Here is a 19,917-nt window from a genome sequence, read left to right as displayed (position 1 = left end):
GTTTTTAATAGTCCCGTTCATCCTCTCCACCTTGGCACTGGCTTGCGGTCGGTGGGGGGTGTGGAGTCTACTATTAATACCCATCAACTTACACATGTTTTGGAAGACATCACCTGTGAAATGAGTACCCCTATAACTTTCAATAATTCTAGGGATGCCTTATCTGCATACAAACTCCTGAACTATTTTCTTACCAGTAAATGCAGCAGTAGTAGTGGCAGCTGGGTATGCCTCAACCCAATTAGAAAACACATCTGTGCACACTAATACATACTTGAGATTCCTGCAGGGTGGTAATTGAATGAAATCAATTTGTATTACCTGAAAAGGTCCGTCGGTCAGAGGAATGTGGGATGGTTCGGTAGGGATCGTTTTCCCAATGTTTTTCCTCAAGCAAGTCAGACAAGACATTGCTCTTTTTTCCGCCTTAGAAGAAAAACCCGGTGCACACCAGTATGCTCTCACCAATTTGCACATACTTTGCTTTCTCAAGTGAGTCAGACCGTGCGCTGCTTCAGCCGTACTTGAGTAGTACCAGAAAAAAGGTATACTGCGCTCAGCTAGCATATAGTAATATCATATGGTGTCTGTGGACCGAGTATGAAGTTAATTTTGTTTAAGCACGGATAATATGATAAGACAAAAGGTAGCAAAATGCTAATGGACACTGCAAATATTATGTAATAAAAATGTGATTTATTCTCAGAGTGGCTAAACAATAAAGAACAGAAAACCTGCACATGCACACAGAAAATATCCTACCAGATTGGTCAGGAACACAGTGTAGTGTCCATTAGGATTTTGCTACCTTATGTCTTATCATATTATCTGTGCTTAAACAAAATTAACTTCATACTCTGTCCACAGACACCATATAATATTACTATATGCTAGCTGAGCGCAGTATACCTTTTTTCTGTTACTATTTAGGGACTCAGTCAGATATCCCATACAGCAGCTCGCTGGCATTACATACCCTCTAAAATTTCTTGGTGCGCTAGTATCTATCTATTTTCCTCACAAGCAGTGCTTGAGTAGTACGCCTTGGGGGCCACTGGCTTACCTTGTCCATCTCTCCAGAGTCCAGAGGATTCTTGACCACATCCCTTGGACTTCCAGACTGCCTTTTCCTGAATGGAACACAAATTTTGCATCTCAATTTCAGCATGTCAATCGTTTGGAACATCATTTCGTTCATTTGCACATTTATTTTTAACCCTGCTGCCCATTTGGCAGCTTCGTCTGCCCTGTTGTTGCCCAGTGCCACTGGATCATCCTCACAGGTATGGGCTTTACACTTAATTACTGCCACTGTCTTCGACAATTGGATTGCTGTCAGTAGTCCTTTTATATGTCTGGAATGTGCGACTGGTGTGACTGCTGCTGTCATAAAATTTCTCAGACGCCATAGAGCACCGAAATCATGTACCACCCCAAAGGCATACCTAGAGTCAGTGTAGATATTAGCAGATTTACCTTCTGCTAACTTATACGCTCTCCTTAATGCCAACAGCTCCACCACTTGGGCTGAATGAGGTGGACCTAAAGGTTCGGCCTCTGATATCTTCGTCATTTACCACAGCATAACCTGTACATAACTCTCCAGTGTCAGTTTGTCTATGACAACTCCCATCCGTGTAAAATGTCACATCTACATTTTCTAAAGGTGTATCCCGTATGCCAGGTCTTGCTGTAAAAGTTTGATTCAGATATTCCATACAATCATGTGCATCAATATACCTGCAGAACTCACCTTCCGCAAGTGACTCACCTCTCTCCACCCTTTGTGCATCATGTTGCACATATGGTAAATACGTTGCTGGATTTAAGGTACTGCACCGTTTGATGTTTGCAGGTGCTATTAGGGCTAGTTCCCATTTTGTGAACCTAGCTGAGGAGACATGTCTGGTTTGGGCAGAGTTTAGCAAAGCAGATACAGCATGGGGAGTATAGACAATCATATCATATGGCCTAATACTACATTCTCACTCTTACTGACCAATAGAGTAGTTGCTGCTACACTTCTTAAACACATTTGGGAGTGATCTTTCCACAGTGTCCAATTGTGCACTGTAGTATGCTACGGGCCTACTGGCATCACCATGTTTTTGTGTGAGGACACCTGCTGCACAACCATTAGCTTCCGTACAATACAAATCAAAAGGTTTTTCATAATCGGGTATTCCCAATACAGGTGCTCTTGTCAGACTATCCTTAAGGTTAAGGAAAGCCTGCTCTGTTTCCTCTGTGTGTACGACATGATCGGGCTTTGAGGAAGAGACTAAGGAGCTCATTCAGAGTCTGTCGTGAGTGCTGAGCGCTCACAAACGACTCGATGTTTCCCCACAGCGTATGCGCACGAGACCCGGCTAACGACAGGCGCTCCGTCGTTAGGGGTCTCTTAGCAGACGGGGTGAGCTGTCGATGTTGAGTGACAGCTCGTCCCGTTTGCTGGGCAGGCCGGGGGCGTGCCCGGCCAAACAGAGGCGTTCCAGTCGGAATGCTTGTCATTTGGGGGCGGCCCCACTGACATCATTGCTGATGTCAGTGAGGAACTTCCTGCTCGAACAGAGCAGGAAGCTCCCTGGGGCTTACGAGTACCCAGACCCTACCCTAGGGTCTGGTCATAAGCCCCGATGGTCGCGATGGTCTTGACCATCGCGACCATCACCCATGTCTGTCATTAGAGCTGTGGGTGTTAACCCACAGCTTAACAATCGACAAGGAGGCGGCCGTTCAGGATGCAAGCGGCCGCCCTGATTCAGAGCGACCGCTTGCATGTAACGACCGCCTCTGAATGATGCCCTAAGTCCTGTAATGGCAAGGCCAAAATAGAAAATCCTGGGATCCACATTCTGCAGTATCCACACATTCCCAAGAAGGTACGGATTTGCTGTTCGTTCCGCGGCAGTGTCTGTATGGCTTGGATTCTGTCATTTGTCAGATGTTGTAACCCCTGAGTTAGGCAATGTCCCAAGTATTTAACCCTGGTCTGGCATGGCTGTAGTTTGTCCTTAGCAACCTTGTGTCCTGTTTGCGAGAGATGAAGCAACAAAAGTTTAGTATCATTTAAACATGACATAAAAGAATCAGAACATAACAATAAATCGTCCACATATTGTATTAGAACAGATCCATTGGTAGGTTGAAAAGATTGTAAACAGTAGTGTAAGGCCTGGGAGAAGATACTGGGGCTGTCTATGAAGCCCTGGGGCAATCGTGTCCATGTGTATTGTACACCCCTGTATGTAAAAGCGAATAGGTACTGACAGTCAGGATTAAGAGGTACAGAGAAGAAAGCAGGACAGAGGTCAATGACAGTGAAATGGGTTGCATTTGGTGGGTTCTGCATAAGAATGACACCTGGATTTGGTATTAAGGGAAATTGGCTCTCTACTACCTTATTAACCACTCTAAGGTCTTGTACCAGCCATTAACCCCTCCCACCACTTTTCTTCACAGGAAAGATGGAACTGTTAGCTACACTTGCTGTACAGACTAAGATTCCCTGTTGTAATAAACGCTGAATTATGGGATAAACCCCTGTCTCTACCTCCTGTTTTAACGGGTACTGGGGAATTTTTGGAGCTTGTCTACCGCTTTTTAGATTTACCATTACGGGAGCTACATTTGCCATTAATCCAGTGTCCTGTCCATCCTTGGTCCAAAGTGAATCTGGAATTTGGGATAACATTTGATCTACCTGGGATGGATTTTTACCTGAACCCGTAGAGTGATACATTAACCTTTGGGGAGTGTCCAATATATCCCTCACCTCGTGCACAACTCTCTGGGATATCTAGAAATATACCATCAGGGGTACAATATATGACACATCCCATTTTACATAACAAATCCCTTCCCAGTAGGTTAGTAGGAGCCGCTGCTGCCAGGAGAAAAGAATGCCTGGTATGCAATGGCCCGATAGTAACCTCTGTGGATTTGGTTAAAGGATAATGTTGCACTTTACCCGTTATACCCATTGCTGGTACTGTCTCGCTGGTCACCTGTAAGTTAGCTGGAGATTTTATCACTGATCTGGTTGCCCCTGTGTCTACAAGGAAAGGATGTTTAGTACCAGCTACATCAACCATCATCACCGGTTCTTCCCTAGTACTTCCAGTTAACCTGGCTATCTGTAGACTACAGGTATGACCTGACCCCTAGCGTTGACTCTCATTCTCCAATACAGCATTTAAGGCCACAATTGGAGCTGGTGACACTGGGAAATTTCCTGCATTCTGTGTATTTCCCTTATGTGGATATCCAGGTACTCCCTGGTTAGGGGGTCCTACCTTCTTCACCTTATAGTTCCTACTTACATGTCCCACTTGGTTGCAGTTAAAGCACCTTCGTGAGTGGGGTGGGTGAAAAGGTTGCTGTGTGGGTTGAGCAGTAGAAAAAGATTGTGGGTGTGGACAGGGATTTTGAGGGTAATATGGTGGCTGTGGATAGTATGGGATGTGTGGTTGTGTGTGATAAGTGGGGTAGGGCTGTATTTGTGGCTGAACAAGATTTGTGAGGGAGTTTAGCTGTGCAGGTTTATAAGTGTCTGGTGGCTGTGATGTTACATTCATTCCTTCTAGAGCTTGAATACTGACAGCCATTAGCTTCTCGCTCTGGGTCTCTCTCTTCTTGAGGATGTTTTTATCATGCTCAATATCGGACTCCCTGAGTGTGTCTACAGTAACTCCCCTCCAGCCAGGTAGAGACGTCTGGATTCTGGGCCTGATTCAGAGCCGGACGCTATTTGTGCTCGCTCGTTCAGAAAAAGGGGCCGGCTATTTAAATTGAGTGCTCGCTCTTTGTGGTCTGACGCCTCTTTGTCTGAGCGAGCGAACGAAACATGTGCTCGCTATTTAGTAAAGACGCCCCCTGGCCGCTCGCATCCTACGTCATCTCCGCTATTTGATTAATCGAGTACATCGAAAGGCATCTGAACTGCTCGCAGTGCTTGTGGTAGGATTTTCCTACCGCAATCATGCGAACAGTTCAGGCTAAAAAACAACCAAGCGAAGTGGTCGATGACGCTGCTTTGTTAATTATGCACACCCTTAAAACGCCCATTTTGACCTTTTGGCACGCCTGCGTTCGGATCACCACTCCCCGTTTTCAAGCACCTTCCCCTGTTACCACCCACAAACGCCTCATCCTGTCACTCAAATTAGCAGGCACTCGCTATTTTGCAGGCGCTCGATTTCCGACCGCAATGACTGGTTGGCGCATGCACATTACGACCCATATGCATGCGCAGATGTGCGAACATCGCTCGGAGCGAACGAGCGGCCGCTTACGAGCAGCTCTGAATCAGGCCCTCTGGTCTTTAGATTGTCTTTAAGACCATCCATAAGTACCGTGATGACTATTTCCCTGTGATGGGTGCTATCTTTAATATCTTCTATCCCAGTGTACTGGATGATAGCCTGCAGAGCTCGGGTAGAGTAATCCTCTGCATATTTACTTTTTGTTTTATGGTGAGAATTTTACTCCAGTTAACTACTACTGGAAAATATACACCCAATTGAGTTATTATGTGGGTAATTGTTACCTTGGTTATCCTCGTCTGTTAAGGGACCATCTCCCTCCAATACGCAATCCGTGATAAACTTTTTCACGTCGGTATTGTGTGGGAGACACGCCCTTAACACCATTCGCCAATCCTTATTGGTTGGCTCGTGAGCATTACCCAAATTTTTCCAAAATCTTTGGCATTTTGCTAATTCCTTCTTAGTTTCAGGAAAGTCATTAATTATGGAATTTAGCTCCGCTCTTGTCCAAGGACAATGCATTGCTACCTCCCTTGTGGGCACTACACTATTCGCATACACATTCCCATTTGGAACAGTTATTGTCCAGATGGGATGGATACCAGCCACACTGTTACCTTTTGACCTTGTTACCTGGCTGGGGATTTAGCCTATTACTGCTACTTACAGGGTTAACAAATTCCTCTACGGGTGCAGTGGATGTTAACACTTCCTGTACTACCACTGATGAAGATGGAGCCACCACTCGTGCTTGTTGTGATGGAGCATCTAACATGTGTACAGCATGGGAAATGGCAGACATAACAACAGGTTCATCATCCGCATCATAAACACTTTCCTTGTGATTACTCAAGAGAGGGTACAAGTTACATGTTACATTTTTATGAGTTTTTAAATCGACTGTACCTCCACCCGCTTCCGCATACATCAGAGTATCTAGTTGCATAAGCACTAGGGGTGAGCGGGTTCGGATTTCTGAAATCTGAACCCCCCCAGATCCGAGGCCGATCCGAGTCAGGCTCAACTTTTCCCGCCTGACTCTGATCTGAAATCGAGGCAAAACGTCATCATCCCGCCTTCCGGGTCTCGCGGTTTTGGATCCTATATAAGGTACCCGTGTCGGCGCCATTTTCTCACTCGGCTGTGGACAGTGAAGAGGGAGGGTGGGAGTTAGGGCTGGCTGGGCGGGGTAGTGTAGTGTAGTGCTGTGCTGCGCTGTGCTGCTGTTGTCCATAGAGGCTGTGTCCACTACTTCAAAGTCCATAGGTGCTGGCTGGACTGTGTTGTGCAGTCAGTTGTCCATAGGGGCTGTGTCCACTCCAAAGTCCTGTGAAGTGTCCCAGTCCTAAAGGGGTGCTGTAGTGTTGTCCAGGGGGTGCTCCCCCCAAGTGCAAAAAAATATATATTTTTTCTGTGTTTGTGAATTGTGTGCACTGTGGCTGCACGTGCATCAACAAAGGAGCAGCTCCAAGCGTGCGCCTGTGTCCCATAAGTAAAAGGCTGGCTGGCTTGTCCGTTAAAGGGTGCTGTAACCCCCAAAGGGCACTCCAAACAAAATAAAAAAAAATATTTTTTTGTGTTTGTGAATTGTGTGCGCAGTAGCCGCACGTGCATCAACAAAGGAGCAGCGCCAAGCGGGCGCCTGTGTCCCATAAGTAAAGAGCCGGCTGGCTCATTTCTTAAAGGGTGGTGTAACCCACAAAGTGCACTACTCTCCAGCAAAAATAAAAAAATATTTTCTGTGTTTGTGTGCGCCTTAGCCGCACTTATATATCAATATAACATAAATGGAGGACCAAACTTTCTCCGATAAAAATAAAATAGGGAATGATCAAGAACCACTTCCTCCTCGTGCTGTTGCTACTGCTGGGAGTTGTTCATCATCCCAGAGAGGAAGTAGGAACACCACTACTTTTACTAAACAATTGACCCTCCAACAGTCCCTAGCGATGAGGATGAAGTACGACAGCAGTCATCCTGAAGCAAAACGTATAACTGAGGCCTTGACTGCTATGTTGGTGTTAGACGTGCGTCTGGTATCCGCCATTAGTGCAGTGGGATTTAGACAATTGATAAAGGTAGTGTGTCCCCGGTTCCAAATCCCGTCTAGATTCCATCTGCATCCTCAAAGCAGCAGCGACAAGCGTGCGTCTGTCTGTTAAAGGATTACATCGGTGACAGCATCCAAGTAGGCATGTCAGACAGTCCGTACATGTACTGGCAGGAAAAAGAGGCAATTTGGAGGCCCCTGTACAAACTGGCTCTATCTTACCTGAGTTGCCCCCCCTCCAGTGTGCACTCCGAAAGAGTGTTTAGTGCAGCCGGGAACCTTGTCAGCAAAAGGCGTAGGAGGTTGCTTCCACAAAATGTGGAGAAGATGATGTTCATAAAAATGAATTATCAACTTTTCCAGGGAGACCAGCCTCCAGAACGTACAGAGGGACCTGTGGTGGTGGATTCCAGCGGGGACGAATTAATAGTCTGTGAGGATGAGGATGTACACAACACTGAAGAGGGTGAGGAATCGATGGATGAGGAGGATGAGGACGACATCTTGCCTCCGTAGAGCCAGTTTGTGCAGGGCCAAATTAATTGCCAGCTTGTTTTGTGGGGGCCCAAACGAACCAATCATTTCAGACACAGTCGTGTGGCAGACCCTGGCGCTGAAATGATTGGTTTGTTAAAGTGTGCATGTCCTGTTTATACAACATAAGGGTGGGTTGGAGGGCCCAAGGACAATTCCATCTTGCACCTCTTTTTTTCTTTGCATTATGTACTGTTTGCGGCCTAGTTTTTCAAACTGCCATCCTGTCTGCCACTGCAGTGTCACTCCTAGATGGGCCACATGTTTGTGCCGCCCACTCGTGTCGCTTAGCATAGTCATCCATCTACCTCGGTGCAACCTTTTGGACATAAAAACACTATTGTGAGGTGTGAGGTGTTCAGAATAAACTGGAAATGAGTGGAAATTAAGGTTTTCATTATTATAGCATAGGAGCAGAAAAATCAACACATTCTGTGATTTTAGCTGTTTTTATGCTTTTTTAAAAAAAAATACAGATCCAAAACACAAAACCCAGAACCCAAAACACTGAAGGGTGGTTTTGGCAAAACCTATCCAGATCCAAAACACGAAGAAAGATCCAGAACCAAAACCAAAACACGAAAAGTGGCCGGTGCACACCCCTAATAAACACCGTACCTAGTATGCATAATATGCCGTGCCGACCCAAGCGGCGCTTCCAACAGCAGCACATCATCTAACATCTGTACCGTTTGCTTGGCTCCCATCTTTTGGAAAATAACGCTAAACTTTTCAATAGAGATTTAAATCGGTGAAAGAACGTCAAGGCTACTTTCACTTGCCTGTGGACGACATTAACAGGATGCGCCCACACACCTATGGAAGAATAACCAGGCTGCTTCCACGCACCTAATCCCTTTTTGAGTACTTTCCACTGCTAGCATGTAGGCATTCCAATAACACCTACCTTTTTCAGTGATTTTACCCTCTGCTCAGTTCACAATCACAATTTGCCACAACTGTGCGGTTCAATCACAATGCCCAATAACCCTAACTGATCACTGAATGCTGCAATCACACTGAGAGCCGATACCTACAACAAGACAACAACTACACTTGCTTATGTGTATAGACTACGGTATCTACTACTGAGCCACTAGGCCGACACCAGGCGCCTAGCACTTAAGGGTTCTACGGTACCCTTAACTAGGGAACATGTTACCCCTACCAACATACGTTCACTGTTATACACTTTTCCTGCACAGAAAAATAAACGTTCTCCCAGATTTTGGCAACCCCGACTAAGATATTTACAACAATGCTATAACTCTATCAATATCACAAAGCGATCTCAAAGGCTTTGTTTGAAACATGTGGCAGCAATATAGGAAATTCGTATACGCTATTGTGCGACTAGTCGCATACACAATAATGCAACTGCTACACAAAACTTATTATTACCCTTACGCTATTGTGCGACTTCCCCTATTAACATGAAAATTCTATCAACGAAGGAAAACAAACTTTTTCCGTCTTTGTCCCTGGATTCTAATCAGCGCTCCTTGAACTCACACAATAACGGGTAGCGGTCTGTCAGCAACAAAGTGGTAGCAGTTATTCGAAGGCACAATGCGTTCTTTCCTGCTTATGGCGCCTCCACCCTTTTGCTGAGAGATCGCTGACTGAGTATTACCTTGTGGCCGGTAGCGTGATTTCACACTGCGAGCCCCGACTATATATTCCTACCTATCTATACAGTTTAAAATTGTTGCTATTTAGCATTGAGTCGCACAAGAAATAATTGCTTTCAGACTTTGATTGTGGTTCCAAAGCACAAAAATATATTATTCACCATAAAAACAGATAGTTACACGCTGTGATCTAAATACAATTGGCACAAACAAATTATACAGTCACAAGGTACAGTCGTTACATATGCACGCGCTCTGGATCCAGATACCGGCATCAAAGATGAAACCTCCATCAGCAGCAAAGAGAAGAGATGACTTGCATCTAGTTTCAGAGAGCCTGTATATATACTCTTACAGAGATAGGCAATACAATAGTTTGCATGATTCCATTGGTTCTTTTTCCTGGTTCTTCTGTTACAGTACAGTTCATAGGTCAGTTCGTATGGTCACAATCCAGCCTCCAACATCTTTGTGTCCATTTTCCTGCTGCATAACAAATCTAACCTGGCTGCATTACAGAGTACATTTTAATGCCTAACTCTCTCTGATCCATAATTTGCAGATCCATGTTGCGATTTCTTCACCGATGGAACCTGAAATCTGCAAAGACACAGTGGTTTAGAATTACGCCAAACACGGTCTGCTTATCATGCACTAAACCTTAGATATCAAATAACATGTATTTAACAACATTACTGATAATGAATAAAACCTTAAATTTTAACCTTAATGCTAGGGAACCTTTTTATGTAAGTGTGCAGAGTGTATGTATTGGGGCATTAAGAAAAGATGCTAGTTAGTGTTGTGCGACTACGTGTTTGTGGAGTACACAGTGTTACGTGTTTTGCAGGGTTGATCATATTATATGTTTTAGTAACTGTATTTATATAATGAGGACTTCTAACATCTTTCTATTGCGTGGGAATCGCACAACGCTAAATAACAGCATCGCCGTATGTACTTATAATGTGTGTGATTCGCTAAAATGGCGCTGGGTGGCCAGTCGCAAAATGGCGTCTTGCGGTCATTCGCAAAATGGCGTGGTGCAGATTTCATTTTAAACAGATTCTGTCTCAGCCAATTATCTAGCTTCGACAGTCGATTAAATGAATAGCATTTATACTTTGATTTTACAAAGTGTAAATGGAAATGGCTATATTCTCCTATATTAAGCGATGATTGTCCCCTAAATGACATTGTGTCAATGGGGAGCAGCAAGGGAGTCCGTGAGAAGGGGAAACCGCAATGGTATCTGATTAAGGTTGCACAGGGAGCATAAACAATTAGGCTGGAGAAATCCGGTAGTTGGTGATAGGAAGACTGGTGATAGAAATCAAAGGTTAGAGCAACACTTATGCACACAGTAAATGCTACAATTCATATAACATGCTTAATAAAGTAGTAATAAAAACAAACACAAATGTACACAACAAAGACAAGGCAATTAAAAACTATATTGCCATATATTCTGATTGCAAGGTCACAAAAGGTACGAAGATGTAATTAAATGGATCCTTTATATAGAAAAGCCCCCCTTTTAAACCATGGCTTTCTCATATTCTCGAACGACAGTAATGAGCAGGAATTTAGATAATAAAATGAACAAATGGAACGATAACGGTTTAAGGTAAATTTTAGTATGGCACTTCTTTTATAATATATCTGCTGTAAATGTAATGTAGTGAGTTATCTGATAATCTCAGGGATTTGTCTACCCAAATCAGAGACTTGGAATAACAGGGAGTGAAGCATATGTGCATTTACTATGTGCTTTTAACCACTTAACTGACAAATTCTTTTTCCAAAAACCGCTCCAAAATTGTCGGTTTCTTTTATGATTGAATTAGGTCAAGAACATAATTTTAAACGTATCCATCACTATTTTATATTAAAAAAAATATTTTTTTGAAAGACAGTACACCATAAAATAGCAATTTGTATGTTATACTGCAGTGATGGCCATTGACAGCTGTACCATCGATGGTTCAACCATCGTTAGAAGCCATCAATTGTTTAGCGATTGGTCGAGGAAATCTGTGTAGACCACAACTGCCGATGTTTCATAAACATCGATTGAGGGTTGCCATCGATTGTGTAACATTGATGGCCACCAGCAATGGCAAACCACTTGTTTTCAGTCAGACCATTGATGGTTTACAAACCATCGATTGTCGGTTACCATTCCAAATCAGAGGCTCTGCGTTATCTATCGATTATTTATTTAAATATAAAAATGTGTGTGTGTGTATATATATGTATATATATATATATATTAGGGGTGCGCAGCGGCCACTTTTCCTGTTTTGGATTTGGATCTTTCTTCGTGTTTTGGATCTGGATTGGTTTTGCCAAAACCACCCTTCCGTGTTTTGGGTTCTGGGTTTTGTGTTTTAGATCTGTATTTTTTTTGAAAAAAAGCATAAAAACAGCTAAAATCACAGAATTTGTGGGTTTTTCTGCTCCTATGCTATTATTAACCTCAATAACCTTAATTTCCACTAATTTCCAGTCTATTCTGAACACCTCACAATAGTGTTTTTATGTCCAAAAGGTTGCACCGAGGTAGCTGGATGACAATGCTAAGCGACACGAGTGGGCAGCACAAACACGTGTCCCATCTAGGAGTGACACTGCAGTGGCAGACAGGATGGCAGTTTGAAAAACTAGGCCCCAAACAGTACATAATGCAAAGAAAAAAAAGAGGTGCAAGATGGAATTGTCCTTGGGCCCTCCCACCCACCCTTATGTTGTATAAACAGGACATGCACACTTTAGCAAACCAATCATTTCAGCACCAGGGTCTGCCACACGACTGTGGCTGAAATGATTGGTTCGTTTGGGCCCCCACAAAACAAGCTGGCAATTAATCTGTCCCTGCACAAACTGGCTCTACGGAGGCAAGATGTAGTCATCCTCCTCATCCACCGATTCCTCACCCTCTTCAGTGTTGTGTACATCCTCATCCTCGCAGAGGGCCTGATTCAGAGCCGCTCGTAAGCGGCCGCTCGCAAGCGGCCGCTCGTTCGCTCCGAGCGACATTCGCACATCTGCGCATGCGTATGGGTGGTCATGCGCCAACCAGTCAGTGTGATCGGAAATCGAGCGCTCGCAAAATAGCGAGTGCCTGCTAATTTGAGTGACAGGATGAGGCGTTTGTGGGTGGTAACAGGGGAAGGTGCTTGAAAACGGGGAGTGGAGATCCGAACGCAGGCGTGCCAAACGGTCAAAACGGGCGTTTTAAGGGTGTGCATAATTAACAAAGCAGCGTCATCGACCACGTCACTTGGTTGTCTCTTAGCCTGAACTGTTCGACTGATTGCGGTAGGAAACTCCTACCACATGCACTGCGAGCAGTTCAGACGCCTTTCGATGTACTCGATTAATCAAATAAATAGCGGAGATGACGTAGGATGCGAGCGGCCAGGGGGCGTCTTTACAAAATAGCGAGCGCATGTTTCGTTCGCTCGCTCAGACATAGAGGCGTCAACAGACCGCAAAAAGTGAGCGCTCAATTTAAATATCCAGCCCCTTTTTCTGAATGAGCGAGCGCAAATAGCGTCTGGCTCTGAATCAGGCCCAGAGTATTAATTCGTCCCCTCTGGAATCCACCACCACAGGTCCCTCTGTACGTTCTGGAGGCTGGTCTCCCTGGAAGAGTTGATAATTCATTTTTATGAACATAATCTTCTCCACATTTTGTGGAAGCAACCTCCTACGCCTTTCGCTGACAAGGTTCCCGGCTGCACTAAACACTCTTTCGGAGTACACACTGGAGGGGGGGCAACTCAGGTAAAATAGAGCCAGTTTGTACAGGGACCTCCAAATTGCTTATTTTTCCTGCCAGTACAGGTACGGACTGTCTGACATGCCTACTTGGATGCTGTCGCCGATGTAATCCTTTAACAGACAGACGCACGCTTGTCGCTGCTGCTTTAAGGATGCAGGTGCGGCTACAGCCCACACATTTCACAAAGACAGAAAAAAAAAGAAGAATATTTTTATTGTTTGTGGAGCGCACTTAGAGGGTTACACCACCCTTTAACAGACAGACGCACGCTTGTCGCTGCTGCTTTGAGGACAGTATCATATGCAGTATCATATGACAGTAGCCTTGTCAAAAATTGTTATCACGTCCTTCAGTCCGGAACAGATGTCCAAACCGGCCCTTGACTTATGACACAGGCGCACGCTTGGCGCTGCTACTGTGTTGATGCACGTGCGGCTACATCGCACACAAGTCACAAACACATAAAAAAAATAGTTTTTTTTATTTTTTGGAGCACTTTGAGGGTTACACCACCCTTTAACAGACAGACGCACGCTTGTCGCTGCTGCTTTGAGGATGCAGATGGAATCTAGACAGGATTTGGAACCGGGGACACACTACCTCCATCAATTGTCTAAATCCCACTGCACTAATGGCGGATACCGGACGCACGTCTAACACCAACATAGCAGTCAAGGCCTCAGTTATACGTTTTGCTTCAGGATGACTGCTGTCGTACTTCATCCTCATCGCTAGGGACTGTTGGAGGGTCAATTGTTTAGTAAAAGTAGTGGTGTTCCTACTTCCTCTCTGGGATGATGAACAACTCCCAGCAGCAGCAACAGCACTAGGAGGAAGTGGTTCTTGATCTTTGCCTATTTTATTTTTATCGGAGAAAGTTTGGTCCTCCATTTATGTTCTATTGATATATACGTGCGGCTAAGGCGCACACAAACACAGAAAATATTTTTTTATTTTTGCTGGAGAGTAGTGCACTTTGTGGGTTACACCACCCTTTAAGAAATGAGCCAGCCGGCTCTTTACTTATGGGACACAGGCGCCCGCTTGGCGCTGCTCCTTTGTTGATGCACGTGCAGCCACAGTGCACACAATTCACAAACACAGAAAATATTTTTTTATTTGGTTTGGAGTGTACTTTGGGGGTTACAGCACCCTTTAACGGTCAAGCCAGCCGGCCCTTTACTTATGACACAGGGGCACGCTTGGCACTACTTTGTTGATGCATGTGCTGCTACTGCGCACACAATTCACAAACACAGAAAAAATATTATTTTTTTAGCACTTGGGGGGAGCACCTCTGATGGACAGAGCACCCCCTGGACAACACTACAGCACCCCTTTAGGACTGGGACACTGCACAGAACTGGAGTGGACACAGCCCCTATGGAGAACTGACTGCACAACACAGTCCAGCCAGCCCCTATGGACTTTGAAGTAGTGGACACAGCCCCTATGGACAACAGCAGCGTAGCACAGCACAGCACAACACTACTCTGCACTACACTACACTACACAGCCCAGCCAGCCCTAACTCCCACCCTCCCTCTTCACTGTCCACAGCCGAGTGAGAAAATGGCGCCGACGCGGATACCTTATATAGGATCCAAAACCCGCGAGACCCGGAAGGCGGGATGATGACGTTTTGCCTCGATTTCAGATCCGAGTCAGGCGGGAAAAGTCGAGCCTGACTCGGATCTGCCTCGGATCGGGGGGGGGGTTCGGATTTCAGAAATCCAAACCCGCTCACCCCTAATAAATATATATATATATATATATATATATATATATATATATATATATACATATATACACACTATATAATGGCCTGGCCCTTATACAAAAGGGCATAATTAGGGAGGAGGAGCTGCTGAGGCCGGAGGGAGCGGCCCTGAACATAGCAGAGCGGCGGCTACCAGAGCTGCTTCTACATAGAAGTGATCACATAGTGATCACTGTAGAGCCGGAGCCGCAGCGGGAGGATGTCCCGCTGGCGGCCCGGATATAGAGCAGAGCGGCGGCTACCAGAGCCGCCGCTGCTGATTCCTGAAGGGGTGGGTCCGGCTGCCTGATGATTGCTGGCCACAGTGATCGGGTCACCGCAGCAGCCACGGCTACATAAGCCCTGGCTGCTGGAGGTTGATAGCCCATGGAAGTTCGCCGGGAGGGGGTGCTGACGGTACCCGATCACTGTGGCCAGCAGTGATCGGGACACAAAGGAGGGGGAGCCGCGGGTGTAGAAGGACCAGAAGGTCCCTCTGATATAAGCAGCAGTGGGAAGATTAACTTCCCATAGCCGCCTAGTGGCCATTTCTGACTGGTCGTATCAGATACGACCATGTCAGGGAAAGCCCAGTCTGGTATGGTCGTATCTGATACGACCATGCCAGGCAAGTGGTTAATGAACACCATAAGGACTTCACAGGTGTGACACGCAATGGTATTTGAGAGAGTCTGGAAGCAGGAAGCCCCTATTGGATCTTCTAGTACTGCCTGTCACCGCCAACCTGAGGCTCTCCAGCTGTTGTGAAACTATAAGTCCGAGCATACTCTCACATCTATCAGCTGGTAAAGCATACTGGGACCTGTAGTTTCACAGCAGCTGGAGAGCCACAAGTTGCCCAGGCCGGAATCTGTATGTTCAGATCCTGACGGTGGAATCCCAATGGTGAAGTATCACGACAGGCTGGTAAGAACCCTAACCTCCCCTTCCTGCACCCTAAGCCTAAACATCCCTGGGGGGGTGCCTAAACCTAACCCCTCCATCCCTGGGCTAAGTGTGGTACTTACCTGCATACGTACTTTTGGGATGCAGAACGTGGGTATCCATCGTCCCAGCTGCTGTTCTGTATGGCCGATGGGACGATGCAATGACCGACGCGGTGCTGTAATGACACATTGCGCTGTCTTAGGCTGGATAGTGCAGTGTGTACAGCGCGTGCAGTGGGTCTAATCTTGCCCCAGAAAGATAGACATGGTTTTGTGATTAGGCGATGCCTGGTAAGGCACACCAGTAACGCAGCTTTAAAATTCCTACATTAAATATACAGTACTCAGATTTAACAAATACTATCTTATAGAAAAACCAACTGCTTTTTGTTTAGTGCCTCCTGTTTAATTATACTTGTATTTTTGCTATATGGATGTAATTTTGTTTTAGTTGTACAGAGTTGTGGGCACTTTGCGGCACCATATAAATTAAAGTTAATAATAAAATACTTCCTTATACAATGGAGCATAATGCAAAGTGAGGGCATTATGTGATCTCTTAGGCTGGGTACGTACTAGACGATATGTAATTCGCTACGGCGGATCAGACAAACATATCAGGCACACCGTCTAGTGTGTATCCACTATGTCGCTGACTATGCGTGCTCCCGCATGTAGGGTTGCCGGGGGATGTCTTTAGCGAGGGCCATGCTGTCAAATGCAGCATGGCCGTTGCTCCCCGCAACGGCATGTGTGTATGCACTTGCTGATGCCGGGTCCAGGTCCAGTCCCAGTCCCTGACTATGTCGGGCTGGGTAAACATTGTCTAGTGTGTACCCAACATTAATCTGGAGATGTCAGCAATGGCTAGGTCAGGTATGTAACGGGGTTGACTACATTGTGGGAGGAGTCCAGTGATCACTCAGTGGGAATGCTGGGGATTCACTGTATGCAGAGAAGATTAATGGGCTTGGCCTAAATGATCCCATTTTTCCAATTTAAACTGTGGTGCGGTGTGTTAATATTACAGATGCACATTGTATATGTCTGACACAGTGTTGTGCTACTCTCTGCACAGCATAACAACACATTCAGCAACTTGTCTATGGCTTTCATTATTTCCTGCTGAACTCCGTCCCTCGACTATGTTCCAAGCTATTGTAGTTAGAGTGTATTATTATCACATGGGTACATTGGGCAGGAGGGTAAAGACTGGATCATGGGCCAGAGACAAACCTGCAGCAAGAACACTGCCTCCAGAGTTTAGCTTCCTTAAAGTTACTAACACCTTTATAAAGGGAAGTGCCAATTCCCCCTGCCCCAAATGATAGGGAATGATTCCAAATGACCCACAGCTCCGTATGTGACCCAGCTCTGAACGCGCACTCTTTGACAACGGAATGCTAATAAGGCTTGTACATATCACACCGCCCCAATGTTTTCCATCCACCTTATGCTAGGCGCACGCGATCAGTCTGAAAGAGACGACACCTTTGCATACAAAGGACTCAGAATAGGACACAAATCCGGCTTCTGGCACATGACACAATTCTCTTCTGTGCGTATGCTTAGTTGCCGCCCAGATGACTCCCTGAAAACACTCATTTCACGTATGGAGAGAAACGGCCGAGATCTGTCAGAATCGACCGGATATACGCAGAGATGCACACGTTTGCTAAAATTTGCTAGATGTGGCCACATGCAGACCTGCGAACAACTAAAGATCAGGCAGACAATATTCAGCGTGGACATTTCTATGTACAGTATCGTGCGACAAACAGGAGTCACCTGCTCCCAGACAGAATATAAAGTACCCTGATATGTCTTCGGGATGGCGGCGTCAGCATTATGCTGGGCATCGGGATTCCATCTGTAAATCGACATCTGGGATCCCGTCTGCCGGCATCTTGAACGTATACTGGCCAGGCTACACCTATTTTTTTTATTTTTATTCTAAGCAAATAGAATACAAACCCTCTGCAATTGTTGAAGGATTTTCAAAGGGATTGCTATTTACGGATTTTAAAAATCGGAAAACAATCTAGGGAGCATACTCCCTTTTTATAGGCTACTGTAAGGTGCAGTACTATTTTAGCTAAAGATGTATATAAACAATATAGAGTCACACAGTTATATGTATTTATGAAGGTCTCTAGAGTTGCCAATACATTATTAAATAAACCTTAAACCTCTACTAATAAAGTATTGATAATAAATTAGTGTATTCCCTGAAAAATGGAGTAGCAAGTTTACTTAAGCAGCTGAACATTTCCTGCTGTGTGGGATCTTTCTCAGCCAGCTCGTACAAACAGAAATACCCCAGATCCTATCTGTCATTTGGGCAAATGCCAACTTGGCAAATTCTGCTTGGAAAGGAGACAAACATCCTTATCTTGAGGCTGCTTGGAATAATTTCGACAAAACTATATATAATTCTGGAGCAGCCAAATGAATATATAGAGTACCAGCATCTATGGTAAAAGGTCCTTAGATATATAGATTTTGAAAGGAAAGGTACAATAATTTCCCCATTTCTTGAGTCTGTCCTCCTGACACCTGTGCAGCTGGCCTTTCCTGTGTAAGCTCAGGCATCAGGCACACCTTCAGCTCACACTGACATTAGTGCAAGCAGCTGACACGTAGGCTGCTCACTGTGTGCTAAACAGGTGGAGCGAGAAAACACATCTACTAAACAGCCACCTTTCAGGTTACAGTGCAACTGGGATTCTCCTTCCCTGGTCCATAGTGGAGGTGAGTTGACCTGTTTACTAACTTGTTTTTCCTAAGTGCTATAATGCAGAACTATACTAAGTACATACATAACATGCACTTTGTCTTCTAAAGCACAGAAATCATGATTCTGGTGCGTATTATCTAATGATACTTTTGACTGAGATGTGTATTCACCTGGTTTTTCCACTGTCTGTTGTTTTTTTTTTTTTTTAATCTAATTGCTCAGTGGAGGGCTGGAAATACGTAGAGAATGATTTGCTTCTGTGCACTCTGCAAACAGATACACTACATGGAGGCTCTTTACGTAGTACGAAACTGACCTATTACGGGTTAAATCCTGGTATCCAGTAACACTAATAATCGTAACATAACTTCTTTGTGTGTAATGGGTGGTATCTGTGTGAGATCAGAACAGGTAAACCATGCATTAGATTATACAGGGCTTTTCCACTTTAGAAGTGTATATTACAAACAAAATACATACAAGGAAAAAATATATATAATCAATTACTATTAGTACTCTTTTATTCGGGGTTCCCAGCACTATGAACCATTTAGCACCTTTCCACTCTCCCTAGCAGTGGACATCAAACACATAGGGGTATGTTTACTAAAGTGAGCATTTTTAGAAGTGATGTTGCCCATAGCAACTAATCGGATTCTACTTAACATTTATCTAGCACCTTCTAGAAGAGAATAGCTAGAATCTGATTAGTTGCTATAGGCAACATCTCCACTTCTAAAAACTCTTACTTTAGTAAATATACCCCAATAGGCTTTAATAGGGATGGTGAGCAAAGCTGTATATTATTGGTAAGGGGAGTTCTTTTTAAAAGTCGAAAACCTCCTTTAATGAAATTGGTGCTAGATAAAACCAAAGCATTTGTTAAATGTATATGGTCTTATTATATTGTCCATTTTTTTTCTAATCGTACCATGTTTCATTCAAACTTCTTTTCCAATTGAATTAACCTGGGTGGTTCTAGCATTCCGCTACAACCTAGTGAAACTGGAGCTGAAATAGGATGAATGGAAGCACAGCATTATGTGAAATGGTTCAAATCTGAAACTGTGTACATTTATGTTTGTGTGAGAACATAAAGGTTACCTTCTTTAGAAAGACCTTACTCATAAAATGCTGCCTGTGACACTGTGGTGGTAAACATGACTCAGTAGAGTGGGTGTGAATTGAATCTTTTACATTGATAA

General features: G+C 44.6%; 1 protein-coding gene across 5 annotated transcripts in view; it reads left to right on the top strand.

Moving 5' to 3' along the window:
- Nucleotides 1–19,917, top strand: part of RAB27A (RAB27A, member RAS oncogene family) — a 127,656-nt gene that overhangs the window by 73,238 nt on the left and 34,501 nt on the right. The window contains exon 1 of one of the 5 annotated variants that reach the window (XM_088444874.1): nucleotides 18,635–18,726. The exons of the other annotated variants lie outside the window; for them this stretch is intronic. The gene's annotated coding sequence lies outside the window, so the exon portion shown is untranslated. Of the gene's footprint in view, nucleotides 1–18,634; nucleotides 18,727–19,917 lie in introns of those variants that run through there. 5 annotated transcript variants of the gene reach the window in all.

Source organism: Taudactylus pleione, unplaced genomic scaffold, assembly GCF_031769625.1.
Source record: "Taudactylus pleione unplaced genomic scaffold, aTauple2 ptg000019l, whole genome shotgun sequence".
In the NCBI taxonomy this organism is placed as follows: Eukaryota; Metazoa; Chordata; class Amphibia; order Anura; family Myobatrachidae; genus Taudactylus; species Taudactylus pleione.
Note: the sequence above shows the minus strand (reverse complement) of the source record. Positions and strands in the feature narration are given on the sequence as shown.